Source organism: Neocloeon triangulifer, unplaced genomic scaffold (genome assembly GCF_031216515.1).
Source record: "Neocloeon triangulifer isolate White Clay Creek 2 clone unplaced genomic scaffold, ASM3121651v1 ptg000009l, whole genome shotgun sequence".
NCBI lineage: Eukaryota > Metazoa > Arthropoda > Insecta > Ephemeroptera > Baetidae > Neocloeon > Neocloeon triangulifer.
This window is the reverse complement of record NW_026775551.1, coordinates 4,301,780-4,320,984: the sequence shown is the minus strand read 5'-3', so window position 1 is coordinate 4,320,984 and position 19,205 is coordinate 4,301,780. Positions and strand designations below refer to the sequence as shown.

The following is a 19,205-nucleotide window of genomic DNA, read 5'->3' as shown; positions in this document are numbered from 1 at the left end:
CCACCATCTCGACTGTCGAGTGAGAATTATTAAATAGAACGGGTGCTTCCGGAGAAAGTACACATCTTTGTAAAGTTTGTCCTCGTGAATTAAAAAGGATTTGTCTGAATTTCTTTGATTTGATTAGAATGATTGAAATGACAGTTGTTATTAAAAGAAAAACAATCCAAACTATAGTTTGAGTGGGAGATACATAATCAGCATACCAAGAGTCATTTTCTGAATTATGAATTTTATTTATTTCATGCAATAAATTTTCTATACGGAAAGAGTAGTAAGAATTTAATCCTGAGTCATTAGGAAATAAATCATTTAATTTTTTCATGTTGCTTGTGGAAAAATTTGTCAATTTAGAATTAATTTGACTGACAACTGGAAAATCAATTATTTTTGGGAATTCAATTTTAGATTGGAAAGTAAAATTACCTACATCTATGGAAGCGCTACCGTAAAGAACAAAGTTGTTGCTGTGCACCGTGCAAGACTGAGGAACGTGCAAAATACCAACACCGCTAATTGAATCTGGAATTAAAGTTTTTTCTGACATGTCGTCACACAGTTTATTCAAAAATATTGTTTTTTCGACTGAAAAAATATAAATTGAATCTGGTGTTGGGCGATAAAAAACTGGCTTGAAATGTTTCATTGCAATAATGGGGCAGACAGATTGGATATTTTCTATTTTGCCAGTGAGAAGTTGAAAGAGGCAATTCGGCTCAGTTCCTTTCCGAACTGTTTGGATAGGCAAACAAATTTTTATTGTGTGTTGATCGCACTCATTATACTCAATGTGTGACATGGTAAAATAATGATTAAAGTCTTTAGAAATTGCAATTAATTCTGAAAAGGGTTTGATTTGATAAAAAATGTCAGAATTATTTAATTTTGTCGGCAAAGAATTTGGCTGATAAACAGTAAAAATCTTATTTTTGTCAAAAATGGGAAACTGAACGAATAAAATTAATTTGCCATTAATTTCGAATGCATTAATTTTTGCCAAATTATATAATTTATTCAAGTTGTCATGATGGGCGAATGACAAAATTTTGTTGCTACTTGTCATTTTATTTTGAACTTCGTGAATTATTTGAATGAGCTGTTCCTGTGGTAAAAAGTAAGGGTCTAGAATATTAATTGACGCAAAAAGAAAAGCTTGCTTGAGTTTTAAAATGTATTCTTTTAAGTTATCATAAAAATTATGAAATTGCTTTAGGTATGCGAAATTTAGAAATTCTTTTGTAAGATCATAAACCATTATTTCCGTTCTTTCAATTTTGCCCTCTAAGTAAGAAATCATTGTTCCTAAATGATTAATTTCTCTCAGCATTTCCTTGATTTGAATATCTTCCTTTTTCATTTGAGACATCGTGAAATTATAAACAGATAATTGGTCTTTAAACAAATGCCCAATTTTTTTTTCGTTATTTTTCAAATCTTGTACTTTTAAATGCAAATTATTTAAATTTTTAGTAGTTGCAGTGCCAAAAAGAAATCGTAAAGCTTCACCGACTCCGTCAAAAAGATAACGTTTCGTTCGACCGGTGGAAAAGTTATTAATAGAAATTGCAATTTCATCAAGCAAATTTGTAAGAGAAGTTATTCCACGTAAGAGATGTTGTTCTTCATTTAAAAGCCAATTTTGTAAGTATTGTGGTGACGGTTTTTTAATGCTGGAGAAAAATTTAGAGATTGAACTATTAAATGTTGAAATTGTGTCCGCATAGTGATTCAAGTTAACATCTATATGTACGTACCAGATGTCCGAGGAGAGCATAATTTCTCCTTTTTCAGAGAAATAAATACCTTTCTGTAGCTCATTCTGCTGAACAGCTAATGTGCCTCCAAAGATGAAGAGAAGAAAAATGAAAATCATTTTTCTGCTGAAATTTAAACTTTTTTAATTAGTTTGTAATTAAATTTAATAATATCCAAAAACGCTAATTTGTTCCACAAAAGGGAGAAATGTTTAAGAAAAATTATTTCAAATTAATTTAAATTTATTTAAAAAGTGAAAAGATAAAATAAAAGTGAGATGAATTATTATTATAAAAATTTTTTTTGAAAATTAATTATATTCTGCCCTGGAATAAATTAAATTTTTTAATATGATGCCCACGACTTCTAATGGGATATCTTGCATCATTAGGTTGTTGACCTTGTTGATTACTACCTGAGGTAGAGGCTGATGTACCTGCCTTTGATGATTTTTTTGTAGATTTACTTATACCTGCTTTGCTTTGTGCTGTATGGGTCGGCGGCTGATTTGGTACGCTGCCTCGCGGGGCTGCATTTGCAAGAGGGGGAATATTTTTTTGTGCTACTTCGGCGGGTGCGTTTTGATGTAAAATCGGACTTTTATGCCAATCCATAACTTTATGTTCTGGATTTTTATTAATACTACTCGGGGCATTTGAATTTTGATTTTCTCCCCTTTCTGGTTTAAATACTTGATCTAAATTCCTGACAATTTCATCTATTTGATTATCATTAACTAATTGAGGTTGTTGATCGTTTGGTAATACATCGTCCTCATCGCTGTCGCTTGAAAAAATTTGTTGAATTTTATGCGGTTTAAAATCTGGTGAAACAGTTTGTAATTTTCTGTTTTGTTTTTGAATATTTTCATTTTTTCCGTCATTTTGATTTTGATCAATTTTTTGATCAATAATTTGATTATCCACTTTTTTCATAATTTGATCATTAAAATCAATTAAATCATCGCCATATACTTGATTTAATCCATTTTCTTGATCATTATTTTGAATAAAATCTTCAATTAAAGAATTGTCTTGATCATTATTTATTACATCATTATGGTTTTGCATATTATGAGGGTAAACTCTTTGATATAAATTATTATCTCTTAAAATTTGATGTAAATTGAGTGGATATCCTGTTTCAAAATCAGTCGAGTCCTCTTTCGACCGATTACTCTCTCTCTGTTCTTTTTGTTTTGATACTAGCTCTTGCCCATTTAGTAAGTACCTATTTTTTAGTTCATTCTCTTCAGATTCAAAAATACTGATTCTTTCTGGAGCTTTTTTTAATCTATCAATATGTACTGTTTGTTTATCCTTTCCATAAATTTCTTTTATTGTAAAATTTGGATAATTATTTTCTATAATTCTATAAGGTCCTTTATATTTTTCGGTAAGGGATTTTGAAGTTCCTTGCTTTTGAACTAAATTACGTAAATAAACTATATCTCCTATTTGTAATTGACGAGGCGCTGTTCGTTTATTATATTGGTTTTCCTGTGATTTTTGGCTTTTAATTAAATGATTTTTTATTAAATTAAAAGAATATTGTGCTTGTTTAACCATTAAATTTCTGTAATTTGTGTCATAATTATAAAAAACTCTTGAGTTGGCTGGATCTGTTAAGATATCAAATGGAAAAATTGGATCTCGGTGAAAAAGAGCGAAAAAAGGAGTTTCGCCGGTACTGCTGTGTTGTGCCGTACAATAACTGAACGCAACAAAGGGAAGGAAAGAGACCCACTCTTTTGGTTTATCCAAACATAGAGTGGCTAGAATTTGTTTAATGGATTGACCTGCTCTTTCAACCAAACCATTCGCGCTTTGATGATATGCGGCGCAAATCCCTCTATTTACTCCTAACATTTTACATAGTTCCGTAATAACTTCTCCGATAAGATTTGCGCCTTGGTCGCTAATTAAGTTTGAACAAACTCCGTGCCGCATAAATACATTTTTCACTAAAGCATCGGCTATTGTAAATGCTTGTTGATCTTTCATTGGAATTAATTCTAAATATTTTGTAAAATAATCAATTACAATAAGAATGTAAGAAAAATCTTCACTAGGGGGGTTAATTTTTCCGAATATGTCAAAATGAAGAGTATCAAAAACGCCATAATTTCTCTTATAACCAACTAAAGGCGTGTGTTGCAATCTTTTATTTAATTTAACTTTATTACAAATTACACAACTTTTACAATAATTTTCTACGTCTTTTGCCATAGAATTCCAATAAAATTGAGATTTTACTTTGAAAAGGGTTTTTTCAGCGGATAAATGACCTGCAAAAGGGGAATCATGTAATTTATGTAAAATTTCATTTATCATAGATGGAGGTGCTACTATTGTTGCATGGCCGCGTAAATTTTGAGGCGAACGGTATAATATTTTTGCATTGTCTAAAAAGAATTCTGAAAAATATAAACCTTCTGTTTTTTTTTCTAAATCATGAATAATTTTTTTAATTGTTGGATCTCTGCGTTGTTCGTGAAAAATTAAGTCTTTACTCCAGATAATAGTTGGTTCATTAACCGAAAGTTGATTAATAGAGACAAGTCGGGAAATGCTGTCAACGTTTGAATGTGCTGATGTATTTCTATAAATTACTTCCATAAATAAATTTCTTAATTCACACGACCATCGAGCCAAACGTGACACTGGATTTTTAATACTAAGGACATATTTTAATGCAATTGCGTCCGTAATACAATAAAATTTAGTTAAATGCAGGTATTGACGAAAATGTCGGGTTGCGAGAATAACAGCGAGAGTTTCTTTTTCCGTGCTACTGTAATTAATTTGGTGTTTGTTTAACATTTTTGAGAAAAAAGCTATAGGGTGTTCCATATTATCTTCACCTACTTGACTTAATATTCCTGCTACTTGATAATTACTTGCATCGCAAAATAATAAATATGGTTTTTTATGGTTCGGAAAAGCTAATGTCGGGGCTGAAATTAAACTTTCTCTTAAAATATCAAAATGCTTTTCATGTTCAGGAGTGAAAACAAATTTAGTATTTTTCTTTGTCAAATCTGTTAGGATTTTAGCAAATAGTGAAAAATTCGGAATAGAAGAGCGGTAATAATTAAATAAGGCTAAGCACTGTCTGATTTGGCTTATGTTTTTTGGATAAGGGAGATTTTTAACTAACTTAATTTTTTCCGGATTAGGTTTAATTCCTGATGGGGTAATTAAAAAACCTAAATATTCAATATTAGTGCAAAAAAATTCACATTTTTCTGGGGAAATTTTTAAATTATTTGCTATTATTCTGTCTAAACACTCTGCTAAATTTTTAAAGTGTTGCTTTTTTGTGGGGTTGAAACAAAGTAAATCATCAAGATATATTAAAAGTTTAAGAAATTTTTTGTCATTAAAAATACTGTCAATTACTCGTTGAAAAATGAAGGCTGAAATTTTTACTCCCATTGGCAATCTGTTAATTAAAAAATGTCCTATTTCAGTTGCGATTGCACAGATTCGGCGGCTTCTTTCTGAAAGTTTAATTGAATGATACGCGTCACTTAAATCGAGTTTGGAATAAAAATTATTGTTTGAAAGTGCATTTAACATTTTTTGAGTTGGATAAATTGGCCAAAAATCATTTTTAACAAATTGGTTTAATTTTCTATAATCAAAAACGCAACGATAATCTTGAGGTTGATTACTAATTTTCTTTTTTGGAACTAAAATAATTGGAGAGCTCCATTCACTTGAGCCTTGAGAAATAACATTTTGTTTTAATAATAAATCAATCTTTTGTTTTAACACCTCGCGCAATTTAATACTAACTGGATAAAAATTAGAACAAACGGGTTGAACGTCTCCGACATCGATATCTGCCCGAAAATGTGGCACGTAAGATATTCGTTTTGTTTCATCAATAAAGGCGTCGCGTTTTATCCATAATAAAGTCATTAATTCTTTTCGTGTATCAGCATCCAGATGATCAAATTTAAATTTACTAAAGAAAACGTCTTTAGAATCAGTATTTTTAATCTTTAAATCATCATCTACATAACTATACGTGACGTCAGATTTTTTTTCAAATTCACTGTTTTCTAGCGTGATATCAGTATCATTTTCATTCGCTAGCGAAGAGGTCTTAATTTCATCCGGTATAAATAGTGCAGCAATTAGGCCCGTACTCTGACAAATCCCGTCCTTTTTATCAGTATTTAAGCAGCTAGACTGTTGGTCACGCAGAACAGCCTCCTGCTGGACCTCTTCGGTGGTCGACCTTGACTGAGCGTCCGAGACTACCTTGTTAGAAAAGTCCAACGATTCCCTTATTATTTCCTTATTACTAAATTTCTGTGGGACAGCTTGGACATTTTCCCCTTGCAATAGAACTGTATTATCTTTATCTTCATGTAAAGAAGACCGCGCACAGAAATACGGTGGGGCAGAAGAATGTACAAAATCTTGGGCCCTTGAATTTACAATATTTACATGCACCCCGTTTATAATTGAGCTGGATTTTAACGGATAAATTGGGACTTTTTTATTTTTAACTAATAAATAATTTTCAGTAAAAACTGGAATAGCCCCCGTTAATTTGAAAAAATCAACTCCTAAAATTGCGTCTACACCTGTGGCTAATTCATCTGTTACTAAAATAAAATCTTTTTGAAATTCAACTCCTTCACAACTGAACTCTAAATTTGCTACTCCTTCTGATTTTAATTGATTACCCGTAACACCAATTAATTTTAAATCAAACTGTTTTGGTACAATTTTAGACATACATAATGATTTTTTAACAATTAAAGAAGCACTTGCTCCACAATCTAATAACATTTTTATAAATTTATTTTTTGCTAATGGCATATGCACCTTTAAAATATACAAATCTGAAATAATTTTGCCATTATCAAAAAGTGAATTTAAATGAGAAATACTTATTTTAAAAGGTCTGTTTAATTTTGCAAACATGTCAATTAAATCTCTAGCCGAAGCTTTAATGAATTTATCAATTATTAAATCTTGTTGCTCTTTATTTAAACAAGGAGTATCATCGGGAATAAAAAAATTGTCATCAAAAATTTCGCCCTGCTCTTCAAAAAATTGAATTTGTTCTGCTTCTGTCGAATCGGGCCAACTGACAGAAGCCATTAATTTTTTGACATCTGTGCTTTATTCAAAGCGTCTTGCTGAAAGATTTTACAATGACGCATAATATGATCCTGACCTCCACAATAAAAGCACGCGTTTTGTGGAGCCGTTTGTTGTTGCGCGTTGCCTGAATTTGATTGTGTAGAAGGTATTTGACCTGGAAAAGGCCCAGTATTGTTTGGTGGGTATAAGGAATGAGGCGTGAATTGTTGCCGTGTATTGTTAACGCGTCCGCGACCTCTGTTATTTTTTCCTCTCCGAGGGAAACCTTGCCCGCGATAATTGTGTGAAAAATTTGTTTGGCCGTACATATTTGGCTGTTGAGGAAAAAAATTGGGTGCATTATGTGCAAGCATTTGACCCTGCGCATTATATGGTCCCGAAGGGAAAGCGGCTTGTTGGAAATTTTGTTGTTGAAAGGCGGGAGGGTTCTGAGCTTGCCGATAAAAAACGGCAGAATTTTGCTGCTCATGAATAGGCACGAAGGAATTTTGTGCGTGCATGTTCGGATAAAAAGTTTGTTGCTGCGAAGGCAAAAAGGAATTGTTTTGTGCGTTTGCCCCAGAAAATCTGTTTTGTTGCGCGTTATAAAAAGATTCCATGTTTGGTTGGCCCTGAGAAAAATTCCCGTTAGGCAACTGCTGAGTTTCTAATTTTTTATCAAAATCCGGCAAATTATTTTCCAGCGATAATTTAGAAAAATCCAATTTCGGCCCTTTAGTAGGAAATTTATTATCAATTGATTTGTGTGCTTCCTTAATATAATGCAAAGCGTTAATTACAACGCTATTTTTAGAACACATTTTATTGTGTCTGTCGTCGCTAGAAATTTCGATTGCTGCGTTATAAACATCTTCAAAAGTGTCACAGTGTCTTTCGATTACTCTGCGACGTATATCATCATCCCTCAAACCTTGAATAAATTGAGACAACAAAGCTGAATCTAAAATTTTCATATTTAGAGTGAGAGATCCATCAGCATCTGCCACTGGCGGATTAGCATTCATATAAATTGATCGGATACGAGTAGCGAAATCAATAATTGGTTCATCTTCTTTTTGCTGTGCTAAGGAGAATTTTGCCATTTTTTCGGCGGGGCTTTCATAAGGTAAAAAAAGTGCAATTATATTCTTTGCGAATTCACTCCATTTTTTCTTTTCTATTAAACCAGCTCTAGTCGCAACAGTACGTGCGCGTCCTGTTAGTTTTGTCATAGCCACATGAATTTTTAAATCATCGTCCCAACCTAGCGTATCTCCAGTTCTCTCAATTATAGAAACGTATTCTGTTATTAGCGGCGTGGCATTTTTCTCTCCAGAAAAACTAGGAATTAGATGGATTAATTCCGCTCCAACTGATTTAGCTTTCGCCATTTTGGAAAAATACAGTTCTGTGAGGCTTTAATTTAAACTAAAATTATGCCGAAAATCTTAGATCCCTAAAACTTGGTTTATTCTTTTCTTAATATGTGTGGAACTTTTTGTATGTTTATAATTTTCTTTTTAATTATGTAAATAAATAGATAAAAGAGGAAAAAAAATTGATAATTTTAAATGAAGAAAAATACTTTTAATTATTTGAATATTTTTCCTATTATGGAAAATATTAAAGAAAAAGAAAAATTTAATAAAAACAAAAAGAGTGGAAAAATAATCCAATAAAAAGAAAAAAGATACAAATTTTTAATTTAATGAGCTGCAATTATTAATATAAATTATTTTGGCGCGTGAGAAAAACGAATGACACCATGTGAAAGCGGACGGGGTTTATACTTTAATACTGATTATTATATTAATTATTTTGAATGGGGTTGTTTGAGTTGTTATTTTATTCTGGGTTTGATAGAGCGTAAATGTGAATTTAAAAATATGTCAGGATAGGAATTCTCAATTTAAGCAAACCCCGAAAACCAAACCGCTTTGCGCGCGAATCTATAAAGACTTATAGGAGCGATTATTTATTTTCACGGACTTCTATTTTCTGTATATCTCAGCTGAGCAGGTAAAAGGGAAAGTGAATGGACAACCTTTTTCATTCATTCGGTGCCCGTCCGAAAGAGCGAGGGGAGTAAAATGCGCCTGTATATCTTTACGACTCCCGAGAGTACGCACCCTGGCAGGTGCCTCTATTATATGATAGAATATTTATAAATAAATATTTCGGCGCTTTGTATCAATAAAGGTACCCTAGTACAGAATGCGCACCTACTCCAATAAGTACTTCATAGAAACACACTTTCAGGCCTGGCCATAATGAGCGAATTTATTTATTTATTTATATTTACCTTTTTATTTATATTAATCTTAATTCTCTTATTGGATTGATTTATTAATTAAAGTCTATTTTCTTCTATTTGAATAGTCTACTATTATTTATTAAAATTATGTCTAGGTTAGATTTGTTTTCATTTAAACAAAATATTTTAAGTTTTTGAGAACGAAGTAAAGTATAATTATTTTTATTTTATGTAATCAAAAATTAAACGATACACCAAAATTTAAATATTATAATTTTGTTCCACTGAGTTTTATAATTTTCGTAAATTAAAAATAATCAATTCTGTATTTAATGAAACAGAACTAAACCAAGGTTCCTTAAAATCGTAATACAACCGAGAGAGAGATTTTTGTCCTTAAAACGTAACTTAAAATCGTAAAGGCTTGCGGACTGCTTTGGAGCGACAGTCTTTTCAATTAACTTTAACTGAAACTTAAACTCTAAGAGAATGAACTTTTTCTTTCCAAATTAAAATCGAATAAAAACAAGCCGTCGGTACAACAGTAAATGGGCACAAATTAGCGTAAAATAACTCTAACCTTAGCTCCTGGCTCAGAGCGCGGCGTGGATGAGTGCCTTTCGGGTTGGAGTATTTTCTCGTCAAAAGATCAGCCACAACTTTTGATTCAGCTAATTTGAGTCAAATGGTCCTGCACTCTCGACCTGCGGAAGGTGAAGTCTGACCTTTCGTTTTACTTTTTGGCTCAGATCGGTTTGACGAGAAAATAAACTCCTCCTTATCTAACTAAATAGACCAATGAGCGCCTTAAAAATATCCTTATATTTTTTAACATAAAGAAATTTGTCCCGCGTCGCCCGCGCGACAACAAAAAAACAACATATAACAAAGGACACGGCGCGGCTCGAACGGAGAGCCCGCGCGCAGCTTTTTTTCTCTCGGCGCATAAAATGCTATGCTACTGCTAAACTCTCTCTCTCTTCATATGCGTGAAATACATTGATACATAATACATTAAGTAATTTAAAACTACAAAATAAAAATTAAAGAAAATCAAATTAAATATAACCCCATATAATTCACAAAATTGAATAAAATAGATAATGTGAACCAGCTCTTTCAGAATTAAAAGAGAAATTAAGGGAAGCAAAATTCTCCAGAAAAATAGCTCCCGAGTTTAAACATTCTATTGACTTTAAAATATCGGTATAAAGATAAAGACTCAAATTGGTCTTTTCTGATAAATTAATAATTGCAAAATGAGAAATTTTTTAATTCTTTAATTTTAGATAATTGGTTTAAAAAGTTAAAAAAAAAACTTATTCTAAGAATAAATTGGACTTAATTGAATTTTATATATATATTTATTTTTTTATTTATATTTTAGATTTTAAATTACTTAATTTTTTAATATTGGCGCTTTAGCAAACTTCTGCTAGTGGTGATTTTTACAATAACTTTATTTAATTAAAAATATTATATAATCATTTAAACTTAAGTTAACTAAATCTAATAATAAAATTGTCTTTAATGTAAATTTCATTTTATTTTTCGAGATGTGATTGAGAATAACAAGTAAGTGTAGGTTTTTTTAATTTAAAAAGAACATTAAATCAGGAAATTAAAGTCAGTGCCCAACACATTCAAAGATAAAAGCCCGCACAGCACCTCTGTGGAAAAAGTAAAGAAGTGTAAACTTTGGCCCCGTCTGTTTATACAAGGACCGACCGGCCCGAAAGAGTAATAATTCGCCTAGTTTGGAGGAATTTTTATATACAAACAAGAAGGAAAGAAGCAGGCGAAACGAGCGAACACTCTGACCGGCGCGTTTTTACGAGTGTTGGTTGCAGCAAGCAAGGGGCAGAGAGTTGTGCCGCATGACTGGAAGCGAAAGCCGCACTTGCTCTCGCCAGTTTGCTACATTATATTTCACGTGCGGCAGGTTGAATGAAAAATATCGGTGTACAAAATATATGCACGGTGGAAAAAAAATGTGACGGGTCAGGTGGAATAACGTACGTGTTATTCGGCCGCGACACGGAAAACTTGTTTATATTTATTCGACTGCTGCGGTGGTGGAAACATTTTAATAGTTTCGACACATGCGACCGGTCCACATGTAAAATTCATAATGAATGGATTTCACTACGATTTATCTGCACCGACATGCATTTGTAGTGGTGTTTTATATATCACACGCGGCTGGTTGAGTTGCGGTCAGTCCTTTTATTTTCGGAGCAGCTGACTCGATCTCTCTCTCGCGCTGGAATTTATGAATTTTAACACGTCCACGCCAAGGTCGTCACATTTTATTGTGTGTTTTATGCCGGATAGGTGTGCTATGCCGTCGTTTGTTACTTTTTTCAAGTAATCGTCGTAAATGCCTGGCAATTAAAAAACACGGGTGTCAGGGGAGCATTTTTTTAGGCCGTCAAAAGCGACGGCTGAATCGATTGGGAATAACCAAAAAAATACAAAATAATCGATACCTCCAGCGTCCTGCGACAAATTAAAACGGCAGCGCTTGAATGCTTTGAGAATAATATTATTTTGTATTAATTATTCATTTCTTACACCATTTATTAGAGTAATTTATATAAGAATTTTTTTGCAAATTAGCAGTTAAATAAATTAATAACCAATTTTAAAATTTTTGTAGCCATTTTTGTCTGATAAAATTTTATGTGTAAAACAAATTATGTCTTTTTTGCGAGGACAATAAGAACTCTCCGCCAAAAGTGATTCAAATCATTTTGAACATGAAATTAACATACAAAACCAAACAAATTACTAATAAAAATGGAAAATATATCTCATACCATTCCATAAAAGCGTTTGAACACCTTTAAAATGATCAAGTTTCAAGAAAAAATCAATTGCATGGTGGGAATTTTGTTAATTATACTGTGGAATCTAAATTAAGTGAAGTATTTTTTTTTTTGCTGTTTACGTTTCTTAATGATTATGTTTTTTTTATCATTGTTATTTTCAAGCAATTAAGACTTCAAAATTTCAAATCATTATTTTTAAGAGAGTCTACAAACGTTTTTCAAATTTTTAACTATATTTAAACAAATTCTGCGAAAAGCGAGGTGGAAAAATACACCATTTAATCTAATTAGAGGAATCTGTGTAAACAACAAACACGTTTATCGATTTTCCTTTATTTTAAACTCTTTTAATCCCGCCAGTGTTTCCAGACCTGAAATTTGAAGCGAGCGTTTTGAAAAAACAAATTCGGGCCTCGCCCGCGCGCTAATGCGAAAAAGCTGCCGACAAAAGCGCGACCTTTTCCCCAAGGAAATCGCGCGCGAACCGCATTATAACGAATTATATATTTATATTAGGCAGGCAGAGGCGGGAGATTCCAATTTATTTCACACAAAACAGAGAAGGTCCAATTTTCTCGTTCCGACTGGATCAAGCAGAAAAAAGCGAGAAATTCGATCACAGACAGGCCGGGGGCGGACGGGTGCCATTTTCTACCAACTTGCAGAACAAAAAAGCTGGCGAAGATCAAAGGGGCCCTCGAAGCCGCACGCCTTATTGATAAAATTCGGCTCTGAAAGTAGAAGGGTTGAGCGACTGACTGGCTTTTGAAATAAATGATTGGCAGCCAGCAGCAGCCATAACAAGCCTTTGTGCCGGCACAAGATCGGAATAGCAAAATATTTACAAAATAAAATTTGGAGCAAAACGTGATCCGCATTTCGCAGGCCTCCTTACTCGATGCCTGCCTTGCATTTTTTGACAGGGCTAAATACACAAGCTGGAGAGTAAGACATCCTGTTCGCATTGAATAGTCAGCCCGTCAGCGTCTCTCTCTCTTTTATGTTGGCGGCCGCCGTCAAATAAAACTCACGCACCGTTATTTGGAAATGCTGCCACTCGAACCCACACACGCACGATGGCCAAACAAATTGGCGAATTTATTGGAATTGGAAATCAATCCGCGCTGAGGGCGAATGGTGTTCTTTGTCAGGGAGGCACGTTGACAAAATTTAATTTCGGAGGTGCACATTCAACGAAAAGAGGTGGCATCCGATCCATGACGCTTTTGACAGCGGGCAAATAAAATTATGACATATCTGCGAAATTCTCAGTCAATTTTTATGGAAACAAATTTCCTGTTTTTTGGTCCAGCTGAGACTTTAAATATGTGTTGAAAATGTGATGTAGACTGAGATGATTCCTTTCAAATAAATTGATTTAACTGTTGAATGCAAACAAAGAGATGTAACAATTTGGACAAATAAACAACAATAATATAGTTTATTGAAAATACCTCATCAGAGTACAATTCTTCAATATTTAAATTTATACAAGCGAAATTTGATAAAAATTAAAATTTTAATTAATTAAAAAATTAAAATTATTTTTAATTAATATTTTTTTAACAATTTATAATTAAATAACATATTATAAGGTCATGTTTTGTCTTTTCCCATACGGGCGTAGTCGTTGATGGAAAGCACTCGGTTTTCACATTTCTCGAGGTGGTATTGGTCGCAGATTTTGTCGCATAATTTGCACACGCATCCTTCTCGGGCCGTATGGAAGGTTTTGTCTTTACAAATGAAGTGGTGAAATCCGTGGACTGCGAACCTCGTGTATACGTGGCGGGTAAACAACAATAATAATCTATTAATTTTAGTTTTGAGATTAAATTTGAGTTTCCCAGTGTGTAATAATTAATGTTCCTGCTTGAATTTCAAAACTCTATCATATTCTGCAAAAACATCAAATATTTTATATTGATTTACAAATTAATAATTAATGCATAAGATAAATTGATTGAATGTAACAATTATTACATTCTTCCATATAATGATAATTAGTAGAAATTCATTTTTCCTGTTCGATCAAGGTAAAAAAATGAATTGCAATGAAAAAAGTTTTTCCCCCACGCAGTTAATCAAATAGACAGTTCAAAGACAACTAAATGCGTGAATCCTAAATTTTTTAATTTGATAAAAGAAAATTTATTATCTCTTATTTGGGGGATTGAGGGGGTGAAAATGTTTTACTCGATGACAGAAATTAATTACCTATCACACAGAATCAGCTTGAAATGATTGCTTGCCGTTCCATTCTATTCGCACTTTCTCCTTTCACGCCCTATTTATTGTGTAGTTAGTATCATAAAGCAGCCTATTAGTGAATTGTTACGCTATGTGGCAGTAGAGCTTTGTTCCCTACTTATACCTAATGTGAAATTATTTCCCTTTGAGGAAATTGTCACTGCTCAACTTCTATGTAACGGCACCCTTGCTTAATTTTGATGACATAAATGGAGAAACCGTTGAAACGTCTCCACTGCAAATAGTGCAAATACTCCTAGCATTTAATTAACAGAACACAAGTTGTCTATTTTTTACCTTGTAGCATTTTTTTAATTAATAGTAATATAATAAGTCAATTATTAACAATTATTAAATAAATCGATATAAATTGATAACTTTTGATCTAAAATAATTGTATAATATTAAGAGATTTGCACCTGCTACGCTATACAACACATAATGATAATTTAATGTACAAAATTTTACCGTTTTTGCTATTTTCTATTTTAAAACTCATCAAAATTCAATGAATACGCAATTTCAAAAAGTGTAAAAAATATTCAATAACTTCATTCTAGTGTTTCTAGCATCAGCAAACTAAAAACAAAAAATCATTTAAAATTTTTCAATCATTACACTAAAAATCATTTCAGTACATAATTTACCATAATATAGAAGTGCATTATTCGAATTATCAACATTTTATTAGTGGTGCGAACATGGGTTGCGTGTGGCGAATATTTTGTCTCCTTTTTTTTGGTACACCAGCTACCAAAATAAAAATTTACAGAACGGCAAAAGTTTCCTTTCAGTGCACGGCCGAGCCTGCGTAAATATACAGTTCCGAAAAAAGCGTCACCATCGTTTTTTCCCTTCTCCGTGCCTCGCAGCTCCGATTGGCCCAAATGAAAACAAACGGGCACCGAGCAGAAAAAATGCATAATGGATAGCGGGGTGGCCGGCAGACGGCGGGAAAACAAACAGCTAATGTATTTCGCAAACATCGCTGATTACATTTGCCTTACCTGCGTCTATAATTCATAAATGCACGCCAACCAGCGGTAATAAAAATGCACGACCAGAATAAATACATTTGTATAAGAGCAGCTGCCGTCAAAACGTGAAAAACGGCGGCGCGCTGCACAGACTGGAATAAAAATCAGAATGTACGTGTGCATGTGGACAAAATTAAAATACACAGAGCGAGTTTTGTGATTTACGGCGGAATTCAGAAGTAGCTCATCGGTAATTTAATTCTGGTACTCGGCCACAGATGCTGCATATTAATAACATTCCCTCAGTCCGTCCGATAACTGGCATATTTCGGCGTCCAACCGTGACATGCGCGCGCGATATCCAATCTCTTTGCCGGGAAAAAGCGGCTGCTGGGGCGACCAATTTTACCCTTGTAATCACCTTACATTATTCAAATAAGCGACCTAGGCATGATATACCTATTTTAAATATATCGCCCGCCGACCACACACGCTCGCTCGCCGAACAGGCTAAAGCTTTCACGCACACACCCTTGCAACTTTTTCAACGTCGACCCTGGCCGGGACCTCCTATGGACGGGGTCAAGAGCGGATTATTTCTCATCTTGCCAGCGGAAGGGTTCAGCGTCCGGAACGCATGAATAGGGGTGCCGCGTTCTGAGTACCATTCTGAGTGAAAATTAGTTTCGCAGCTCGTAGAGGGGTTGTTGGTTATGAACATCGTAAACTATGGTGAGGTGTGAAATGGAACTTTAATTGCTTCAGTAATCCAAACAATATTAAATGAAAATATTTGAAATCCTTTGATGATTTGTTTTATTTGGAAAATATTTTCAGCAACTATAATTTTTGTTATTATCCTTATAGTTTTCTTGTCAGAGTTCAAATATAAAAATAAAACATTCCTTCCTTAAATGAAGTAGAAAAAAGCCTTTTTTTAATATAAATTTACTCCCTGCTTAATGGAATAAAAATTTAAAGATGGAACGCGTTCCCATGCCTCAAATGCTGCGCCGGCTCTGACACTTAAGCACAAAAATCTCCAAAATTGATACAAAGTACCATCTTAGCGAGGGGCAGCGCCGGCGGAAGGCACTCATAAATCTGTCGATTAAGCCGCGAAAACACCATCAACGCGCAATTTCGCCGTCGCTAACTGCCGAGTCATTTCCACCAAATTGCACCGGCGGCCTCTTTAAAGAGCCGAACGGGCCCATGCAAAAGAAGGCTCGCGCGCGCGTGGTCCTTAAGTACGGCTATTTACTCTCACATCACTTGCAAAATGCTAGCTTGAGTCCAAATTATTTTGCAAGTGGAGCCCCGGAGTGAATTAGGCGCGTGGTATTACTTTATCCACTTCCAACTGGATAATACTCAAAGCTGCTCTCTTTTAATGCACGCTTTAGCCGAGGCAAAAAAAATAATAATTTAATAAAATTGAAATTTAATGCTTGTTCGGACGCTCTATCACAAATTTTTAGTTGCAAATCGAGATAAATCGATGAATAATTCAAAGTAAAACATGCACTTTGGTTAAGAGGAGACACCAAAATCCTTTCTACTGCATAGTTGACAATTGTATTAAAATTTAAAAGATAAATTACCAAGTTTAGTAAAGGTGTAAGCGAAGTTTACACAATAATGTATGATGATATATACATATATATATATATATATATATATATATATATATATATTATTTTATATATTTTGAAAACGAATTTAAATAAAATTTATTAAATTATTAAATTATTTAATTTTTATTTTATTATTAATTATTTATGATTATTTAAACGTATTCTTATGTGCAAAGTCAATGTTCACCAATGTTCAGCAAAGTTTGCCCATTTCAATTATGATTTATTGTTAATAAATCCGTTCCATTTGTCGTCGTTAATTAATTTATATATATTTTCATAAGAGAACTAACAAATGTTCTTGATTTAGCAAACTACTTTTTTAAAAATTTAAACTCTGTTAATTATATTGAAGTAATCAGCATCGATTAATTAAATTAAATCGATTTTTTTTGCTTTCCTATATATCAAAACGAGAGCACATTTTATATAAAAAAAAAAAAAAAAAAATAAATTTATAACGCTCAAAAATATGTATTGTTGAAATCGAGAGCTTAGAAAGAGCCCTATAATAATATGAGATGAAACCTAATTAACTTAATTAAAGACTGCGTGTATTTGAGCACCCCTAATAGAGTCGAAATCGCTTTAGAATGGAGTGTCGCAGCCATAACAACCAATCTCTCTCGCACCGCAGGTTCAAAGTTCGGAGAAACACGGGGTCATTAAAACAGCAGCAGGTAGAGCAGAACACATGTCGTCACATACAGACACACATCCTGGTAATTGTGTTAATTAAAGTGAATATCCTCCATTGTGCGCTCGGCTCGCATTTCGCAATAAAGCAGGCGGCATACGAAGGAGCTAATAAGGATATGCTAAGGGCAGCTATGTATGGTGTGTGTGAGGGGGTGCGAGAGAAGGGTTGGTCTCTGCGCCAGATAGGTCTCCAGCAGCGAGCGAGGCAATAAAACAAAGAGAGCCTTGTTGTTTTGCTCCGCTCTTGCAACTCGGTTTGTTATCATTCAATTGGCCCTTGCTCGGCTCTCTTATTGTCCACGGCAGAAAAAAAATGCTCATCTCTCATGTCATTTGCCAAGCGGCCTTGTTGTCTGCGGTAATGAGTGAGTCTGCTGCTCCCGTTCTCACATGCATGTTCATTAATATTTGTCCGCATACAGAGGAATAAAAAAAAATACTCGTTAGCAGGTGGGTTTTTATTATCTCGCTGCATGGGAATTGTGACACTTTTTCACACTGTGCCCTAGTTTATTATTTGTACGTTGTAAAGCGTTTGATAGAAGATGGAAGTGATGAAAAAAGTACATAATAAATTGTTAGGGGGACATGCCCATAATTAAAACTTTTTTAATATCGAAATAATTTCAAAAATTATGTATACATTATTTTAACAAACACCAATAATAAATACATTTCAACTATGTCAATTAAAAAAAAAAATAATAATAAAACTAAAACACAATTTTCCTACAGGGCCCTATTTGACTACGCCAACATTGAAATAGATATAAGATATTTATCAAAGAAAATGCGATTTGATTTTGAGCAATTTTCTTTGTCTTTTTAAAATCAATATTGTGAGCTAATATTGAGCAGCAGCTTCTAAACTGCTGTTTACGCTCTCTAACAATAAAAATAAATCTGCTTCTTCGTTTTTTTGCATCAACCGAGCACAATGGTATCTAAATTAATCAAATAAATTTGGTCGCTTTTTCCGTGAGGCTTAAGCAGGTTTCTGGTTTGGATTATCAAAAGTTGGTTACATTTTTGTTTGTTTATTGAACCGTGTTAAACCAATTTTTTTTTTTACTCAGCCGATTTTCTTTACAATAAAAAGTATGGGATAAAAAATATTTAAAAAATAATATCCATATGTGTTTTCAACTGAACAAGTAAATTGTTATATGAAAACTTAATACTTTTACCGATCGTTTGAACCACAATTCGCACCACCCTCTCCCAAGATCAATCCACTGAAATATTAAATAATTTTCTGCCAAGAGGTGACAAAAAAATATTTGACTGAATAACTCAATTTTGTAATTTAATTATTAATATTATTAACATTATTGATGTTGTTTATTTGTCAAAATTATTACGACCCATTGTTTACGTTGAATTATGGAAAACAATTCATTTGAAAAGAAGGAATTGTTGGAAAAAACGGCACCACCACCAGCAAGAATTTTGCTAAAACTTCTGAATTAAGAAAACCTCACCCACCGCAATTAGCTAGTTTAGTTATTGTTTTTACAGTTTTAAAATTTATGAATTTTATTATTATTTATATTAAAGTTTTTTCGTATTAAATATTTTATTTTATTTATATTTTATAATTGTTTTGTTAATAAAAAACTTAAATTTTAAGCTAAAACAAGTTAAATGAAAACTAAAATATCGTCACTTATATTTTTTTCGTGAAAAATTTTTATGAT

General features: G+C 33.1%; 1 protein-coding gene across 2 annotated transcripts in view; it reads left to right on the top strand.

Annotated features, from left to right (window-relative positions):
• Positions 1 to 19,205, top strand: part of LOC132195432 (dipeptidase 1-like) — a 117,214-nt gene that overhangs the window by 37,732 nt on the left and 60,277 nt on the right. The gene's annotated exons all lie outside the window — the stretch shown is intronic.